The sequence below is a fragment of the Chiloscyllium plagiosum genome, chromosome 24 (genome assembly GCF_004010195.1).
Source record: "Chiloscyllium plagiosum isolate BGI_BamShark_2017 chromosome 24, ASM401019v2, whole genome shotgun sequence".
Classification (NCBI taxonomy): domain Eukaryota; kingdom Metazoa; phylum Chordata; class Chondrichthyes; order Orectolobiformes; family Hemiscylliidae; genus Chiloscyllium; species Chiloscyllium plagiosum.
In genome coordinates, this window is record NC_057733.1 from 46550323 (window position 1) to 46559297 (window position 8975).

Genomic DNA, 8975 nt, shown 5'->3' on the forward strand with positions numbered 1-8975 from the left:
ACTTTAGTATTATTTGAGCTTGCAAACTGGAACCATCCTAAATATTTGGCTGTATAGAGCCAAACAATCTCTCTGTGTTAAGTTTATTATCATAGCCTTGTAGTGATTTTGTTAGTGTCGCTGTGCAATAGTTACAGTAAAGGATGCTGGCACAACTGTCTGCAACTGCAAAGTGAATTGATAGTTCATACTTTTGACATTGATTGTTAATAAATGTATTTTGGTATCAGCGTGCTTATTTTATTTATTTAGAATCCCTACAGTGTGAAGACAGGTCCTTCGGCCCAACAAGTCCATGCTTACCCTCCTAAGAGTAACCCACCCAAACCCATACCCCCACCCTATTATCCCACATTTACCCCTGACTAATGCACCTAATGTACACACCCCTGAACACTATGGACAATTTAGCATGGCCAATTCACCTAACCTGCATATCTTTGGACTGTGGGAGGAAACACACGCAGACACGGGGAGAATGTGCAAACTCTACACAGACAGTTGCCCGAGGTTGGAATCGAACCCGGGTTCCTGGCGCTGTGAGGCAGCAGTGCTAACCATGGTGCCACCATCTAATAAAAGATCTAAGACCTGAAACGCTAACTTTGCTTCTTTTTCCATAGATGCTGCCAAACCTGCTGTCTTTCTCCAGTAGTTTGTTTCAAATGTCAAGTTCCTGCATTATTTTGGTTTTGGATATTATTTAAGCTGTATGATGCTAACTTTCTGAATTGGCTTCAGCGAAAAATATTGGCAAGAGGTTTGTGTCATGTTTATCCAAGCATTATAGAATTCCAGCATAAAGGGATAATTACACCCAATAGGCATAAAATTCAATTGTTTCTGAAACTGAGCTGACATACAAAATAATGATGCAAAGTTGAGCTGTAGTATGTCAGAATACAAATGTTAATGTCTCCTAGGTAGGTCTGTATCAATTTAATCTAACTAACAGACAGATTACAATTGAGAACAATGTTTATTCTCCTTAGGTTTAAAGTTTGTTCCTTGTATTTCAGTTAAAAGGATTGCAACCAATGCATGGTGCTGAATGGTAATCATTTTCCACACTTCAATCTTTCAGCACTTGCATTGTTGTGGTTTCAATCTACTTATTACTGTACATATTTTGCATATGCAATTTGAAATGTGACCTTTCTCCTTCCAGCGACCTCCTTCTCTGGTTATTTTTGATTTGCACGTGCTTCAAATGTGGTTTTATGATCCTCAAATCCCACAATATGGAAATGTATGGATCGGGTTACATCAAAGAGAATAGACAAAAAATGCAGTCATTAGACACAGACGGGCGCATCATCAGAAACAGGTGCAGAGTGCCACTGGCTAGCTTCCAAACCCATTGCACAAAGGCACACAATACAGCTTTAATACCGTTAGAATTAAGTGAATAGGCGCTTGCTTTACAAAAAACACTGATCAGCCGGAAGCCATCATACCCGATAGTTAACTAAAATGTGGTATCATTAATGAGAGTGGTCCACAAAACTCCTTTCCCATTGAAACGATAAAAGCTTTATTTCTCACTGAATTAAATGCTACAGAAGACAGAATTTTTAATATACTCTCTAAATAGTGGAGGTGATTCCATGACCAGCTCATACATGCAATGTCTTACAGTGCAGGGAGGACGATTTGCAATTAGTTTAAAAAAGTTAAGTGGTTAAATAGTTGAAAAGGAAAAACAAAATAAAATTTCATATGGGGGAAGGGAAGATAAATGAGAGTAAGAGGATAGTTCTTTTAGAGAGTGCCCCGGAGGCAAAATGGACTCAATGGCTTCATGCTGTGTTATACAGTTCGGTGAATCAATGTTCTATCACCATTGTCCCTTTTGCCATCTGATCTCTCCTGCCATCCATCTTATCACAAATCTTCCTTTTCGTTAGTGCCTCTCTGCCTTTTCTTGTCTCTGTAGTGCCTGAAACTTGTTTCATCTTTAACTTTTTCTCAGTTCTGATGAAGGGTCAACGATCTGAAATATTAACTTAATTTCTCTCTCCAAAGCAGCTGTCTGTCCTGCTGAGTTTTTCCAGCATTTTGTGATTTCATTTTGTCTCTGTTTGGTGATTTGCTGCAGAATGCAATCACCAAACAAGTGAAAATGGGTGGACAGGAAAAAGGCCATTGAATGTACCAAGCTCACCCAACTTTGTTGGAACGCATGGAGCAACATAATTGGAAATACTAACCAACCACAAGTCATTTGATCTGCTTGCAATATTCCAAAGGGTAATTAGGGTAAACACATTTGAAATGTTTTTCTCTGAGCCTCTTAGATAGCCTATTTTCTTTCACCAGGAGATTGCACCGACCACATTTTTATATGTTGTTGCTATTTCCTGTCATTTTAATCACTTTTTACAAAGGTAAAAATTTGAATGATTCTCTCGGTGTTGTTGAAGCAGAATAATTCTGAATTCACAAATACCCTTCCTCAGTTATCTAGTAGTAGTTACTCCTCCCACATGTGACTGGACAGGGAGTAGCAGCAAGTTCTTTGACCATAGACATCATTATGCTGAGCCGGACCCTACCCTCATTCAAAGTCCAAACAGAACGATTGGCCACTTCTGTGTGTGGCTGCATCCTGAGATCCTCAGGTTGCCAACTGCCAAGTGTCACTCTGGATTGAGGTTCTATATGCCTCTGGTGTTGTGCAGGATGGGACTGGCCATGTTGAAGTAGAGTACTCTGTGCAGTTGGACTGTGCCATATCACCTGAAGAGATTAATGCAAAAGAACACTTTTGACCACAAGTCCATCAGGCTGTGGTCCACGCATGACATTCTTGAATCCCTGCAGACAAAGGAGATGGTGGATCCTCTCAGATCGTTCACAGAGCAGGCCGTCAAAGTGATTTAGCAGAGTGCCTCCTTATAAGAACTTTCATAAATGTAGTTTGGCTGGTGCTGAGAATAACATTCCTGTCAGATCCATCCTGCGTGCCCACAGTCTCACCACCACCTCCCATCCACCCAAATGTTGTCCTTGAAGTGTCTGTGGTGGGGGAGGAATGGGAGTGTACCTTGTTCTGTTATGTGCCTTTGTGAACAGGCTAGGAAAGAGATGCCCTGGTAAATGCTGAGTTTCATCCTGAACAGTTTTCACACATAGAATTTTGTACTATATGAGGTATTCCCACAGACACCCTTCAAGATGAATATAAACTTGGTGAAAGACACTCTCTTAGCTCTCTGAACCAGTTGGTCTTCCAGGACAGAGAGTTTTCCACAAGCGAGTGTTACAAACTGCACGTTTCAAGGTCCATGACAATGCACTGAGGGATGCACTGAAGCGTGGGACAGCTGCTACAAAGATGTACTGGGGAAAAAGGAATGCTGTCCTTTTTCTGTCTCAGGTTCACCTGCCATAGTATACCAAGCAGCTGGAAACTGCATAATTCCTTTAGGCAGTAACTTTGTCATGGAATGTATATTGTAAATATCATGTGTAATGGCAATTGTATTGAGGCACCTCAGTAAGACACATGTAATATTGAAATAACATGGACTGTGTTGTACTTTTTGCAATATCCAATGCAAACTGCGATTGAAGCAAATTTTATTTTTCGGAAATAAACAATTAAATGTGAGAATCCTGCTGGCTTTTTCACCTCATGTTGTCCAGCTAGTTTCGGCAACATGACTTCTATCATGGTTATAAACCACAGTCAAAATTAACATTGATCTAATCTATGTATATATTATCACTCCTAAACCAAACTAATAAAAGATGATTTAAACTGTTTCACTCCTGAGTACTGTTTCATAAACTTTCGCTAATCTTAATCTGCAGGTTGAATAACAACACTGATTTCTTGCTGGATAATCAAAGCTAAAAGTAATTTTATTACATGTTCTTTACATCTGTCACTAGAATTTGTTTAAATATTTTGCAACCATTATGTCACTGAAAACCTTTTTGTGTTGATTACCCTACTAAATGCCCTTGGGCTTCTGATATAAATTCCACATTTTTAAAATGTTATTTCTGTTCAATGTATAATGTATTTTCTATATGCATATAATAATCCAATGCTTCTTATTATGTTGCAAACCTTTCACAAGAATGCTTGCTATTTTGATAACCATTTTATGAGGATTATTGGGAGATATCTACATAAATTGTATTTGCTGAGGAAAACAGGTTGCCCTGTGAGTTAATGCACCACACTATGCATTTAAACCGTATCACTGTATGGTTGGGAAATTTATTCGAGGGAGAGGTCCTGATGTCATTCAGTCAGTTAAGTCAGAAATATAGGCATTCTCACACATTGTTATTGGTCATGTTGCAAGATCCAAAGATATTGGAGTGCTACAGTAAGGGAGTTAAAGGACATTCTGGGGATTGAAATTAACATGGATCCAGCAATTCTTTTTTTGGTTAAAAATCACACAACACCAGGTTATAGTCCAACAGGTTTAATTGGGAGCACACTAGCTTTCAGAGCGACACTCCTTCATCAGGTGATAGTGGAGGGCTCAATCCTAACACAGAATTTATAGCAAAAATTTACAGTGTGATGTAACTGAAATTACACATTGAAAAATTGATTGTTTTGTGATTTACACATGAAAGAAGTGAAACTATCACTGTATTCTAACAGATGAAAGGCTTAACAGACAATCAATTTTTCAATGTATAATTTCAGTTACATCACACTGCAAATTTTTGCTATAAATTCTGTGTTACGATCGAGCCCTCCACTATTACCTGATGAAGGAGCGTCGCTCCGAAAGCTAGTGTGCTCCCAATTAAACCTGTTGGACTATAACCTGGTGTTGTGTGATTTTTAACTTTGTACACCCCAGTCCAACACCGACATCTCCAAATCATTCTTTTGTTGGGGCTGCCAAATTTGCCCTCTCTGGGAGAACATAGGAAGAGACTATGTAATATCCTTGCCCATTGCGCGAGGAAGAACATTCTACTAAATTGGATGTCAGAAAAACCACCAGGGATGGCATAAGCTGGTAATGGAGCATCTGCCCCAAGATTACCTCACAAATATGGCGCACCACAAACAGTTTTATAGGACGTGGCGGCCCTTTCTAAATTATATTGAAACTGACTTGTCGGCAATATTTGTCAGGGCTGTGGTGTAGCCGTGGGATCTTTATGGGCACCTGTGGGGCCCCAGGCAGAGGAGACTGGAAGGAAAAAAATATGGGTACTGTAGGGGGTACTCCCAGGGATGGGAACCTCAGTGGAGGTGTGATGAGTATGATAGAATAAAGTAGTAAGACATTATTTAATTCAAGTAACTTGAATGTAATTTAAGCTAGTATTTATTCAATATGTTTGTCATTTAGTTTTAGTTAAGTAGATAGGTTTGTTTTGGTAGAATAATGGGTTGTTTAGTGACAATGGTACTATGTTATGGCCTTGTGTTTTGTACTTTTTCTGTTTTGATGGTATTATTTATTTTTTCTTTATATATAAATGTCTTGTAAAAGATTTAAAAAAGCTTTTCAATAAAAATATCTAAATGAAGTAAACCATATCACTGTGATGGTTTGCAAATTTGATCACTGGAATTAGCTAAACAGTGGATGTGTACAACAGTCTTCTCTGATCATTGAGCAACAAGGGAGAGAGTTTATTAGAATTCCCATTTCTGATTATTAATAATTAGGGATAGTCTATCTTGGGCAGATGTAAAAATCAAAATGCTGAACCAAAACTATTTTTAAATGCTCTCAAATCAGCAATCAACACAAGATGGAAATGGCAGATTCCAAAGAAAACAGAAAGGATATTTAATTAGGGACACAAGTTTTATCAATCAGGTTAAAATAAATCAATTATAACCTTTGAGTCTTGTTTGTCTGCAAACTGAATATCTTATGCCATGTTTCGCTGTGTCACAAACACAAGCTATTTCCGCCTTTATAATAACATCCATCTCCCATCCTGCTTCAGACCTGCTGAAAGCCTCATCTTGGCCTTTGTCACCTCCAGACTTGACTATTTCATGCTTTCCTGGCTGCTCACCCATTCTGCACTCTTGATAAACTTTGACAAATCTAATTCCTATTCACCTATAACCCACATCCTTACTGACATATGTTAGTTCCTGGTCTTCCAGCTACTTTGATTGATAATTCTCATTTTCATGTTTAAATCTTTTCATGATCTAGTACCCTCTTCCCCCAAATCTGTCACCACTTCCAAGCCTCCCTGAAATTGATGTTTCTCCAACTCTGCACTCTTGTGCCTCCTCCTCTTCCTTGGCTCCAACTTAGGCAATCATATGTCTTCACACATCTAGGCCTAATGCCAAAAGATCCAGTGCTTTCAGTTGCCTGCCACTTCAACACGTCACCATGTTTTCTGGCCAACATCTCTATCTCAAGCTTCCTGAATACCCCAGCAAAGCTCAACGCAAGCTGGAAGACCAGCAACTCGTTTTTTGCTTGGGAACAGATTTCTGGACTCAATATTGAGTTCAACAATTTTAGGGCTTTCCCTAAGCTTTCCCCCACCCCCACACACCAGGCTTTACTTTCACATGGTCTGCTATTACACACAACCCATTGTTCGCCATTACCAGTCCCCATTAGCAGCTATTCATTCTCCCAGGCTGACCATTATCCACTGTTTGTTTGTCTGTCCGTCTGTCCAACTAATTTACTCTCTCTATGGGCTTACCCCCAGCCCCGACCCTGTCTTCTGCATAAAGACCAACATTTACCTAGCTACCATCAGTTCTGAAAAACAGTCACTGGATTCAAAACATTAACATGATATCTCTCCACAGATGCTGCCAGACCTGCTGGGTTTTTCCAGTGATTTCTGTTCTTGTTCCTACTGCTCTGAAATTTCTTCACCCAATGCCTTTGCCTCACCACTTCCATTTTCTCCTTTAACATTGCCTTAAAATCTACTTCTGATCAGGTTTTTGATCCGTCATCCCAACGTCTTTGACATTATATAACCATAAAATCTTAGACCATTTTTGTGACCAATGGAGTGCCACAAGGATTGGGCTGGGTCCACTACTTTTCATCATTTATATAAATGATTTGGATGTGAGCAGAAGAGTTACAGTTAGTAAGTTTGCAGATGACACCAAAATTGGAGGTATAGAAGTTTATCCCACATTACAATGGGATCTTGATCAGGTGGGCCAATGGGCTGAGAAGTGGCAGGTGGAGTTTAATTTAGATAAATGCGAGGTGCTGCATTTTGGGAAAGCAAATCTTGGCAGGACTTATACACTTAATGGTAAGGTCCTAGGGAGTGTTGCTGAACAAAGAGACCTTGGAATGCAGGTTCATAGCTCCTTGAAAGTAGAGTTGCAGGTAGATAGGATAGTGAAGTGTTTGGTATGCTTTCCTTTATTGGTCAGAGTATTGAGTACAGGAGTTGGGAGATCATGTTGCAGTTGTACAGGACATTGGTTAGGCCATTTTTGGAATATTGCATGCAATTCTGGTCTCCTTCCTATCGGAAGGATGTTATGAAACTTGGAAGGGTTCAAAAAAGGTTTACAAGGATGTTGCCAGGGTTTGAGGATTTGAGCTACAGGGAGGGGTTGAATAGGCTGGGGCTGTTTTCCCTGAAGTGTCAGAAGCTGAAGGGTGACCTTATAGAGGTTTATAAAATCATGAGGGGCATGGATAGGATAAATAGACAAAGTCTCTTCCCTGGGGTGGGAGAGTCCAGAACTAGAGGGCATAGGTTTAGGGTGAGAGGGGAAAGAAATATATGTGTATGGAATGAGCTACCAGGGGAAGTGGTGGAGGCTAGTACGATTGCAACATTTAAAAGGCATCCGGATGGGTATATGAATAGGAAGGGTTTGGAGGGATATGGGCTGGGTGCTGGCTGGTGGGACTGGATTGGGTTGGAATATCTGGTCGGCATGACTGAAGGGTCTGTGTGTGCTATACATCTCTATGATTCTATGTCTCGATGATGTCATTGTATCAATGTAAGTTGTTACTGTTGTATGTGAAATAGACATTTTTCCATGGGTAGTGTGTGACACCTACCTTTTCTGATGTATGGTTGCTGGCCACTAACAATTAAGTTTGCAAATCATCATTTTTTGATTAAACTTACTTTTTGCATTCTGTTACTTAATGTGGGTGGCAATTAAACATCCAGCAGTTAATCTGTGGATATAGAAAACGTCAAAGACTTAACAGCAGCGAGATGCTTTGTGGAGTCAATCACTTTCCGTTCATCACATTGAGATATGATATTTTGTAAAAACATCCTCAAAGAATCTAATGAAGTTTATTTACCTGATCTACTGATTGAGCGGGAGCAAGAGACACTGTGGCATATTTGGAAGAGTGAGTTATGTCGATGGCATGTTTACAGAGGTGGTTATACTGCAGTTTAAGGGACTGGGGGAAGAAAGGGCAAGTGTAACATCCAGGCAGTCCGAGGAAAACCTTAAGGTAGTGCTAGACTCCTGCTGGGGAATCTGGGGTAAAAACAATGACTGCAGATGCTGGAAATCAGATTCTGGATTAGTGGTGCTGGAAGAGCACAGCAGTTCAGGCAGCATCCAAGGAGCAGCGAAATCGACGTTTCGGGCAAAAGCCCTTCATCAGGAATAAAGGCAGTGAGCCTAAAGCGTGGAGAGATAAGCTAGAGGAGGGTGGGTTTGAGGAGAAAGTAGCATAGAATACAATGGGTGAGTGGGGGAGAGGATGAAGGTGATAGGTCAGGGAGGAGAGGGTGGAGTGGATAGGTGGAAAAGGAGATAGGCAGGTAGGACAAGTCCGGACAAGTCATCGGGACAGTGTTGAGCTGGAAGTTTGGAACTAGGGTGAGGTGGGGGAAGGGGAAATAAGGAAACTGTTAAAGTCCACATTGATGCCCTGGGGTTGAAGTGTTCCGAGGCAGAAGATGAGGCGTTCTTCCTCCAGGCGTCTGGGGGTGAGGGAGCGGCTGTGAAGGAGGCCTTGGACCTCCATATCCTCGGCAGAGTGGGA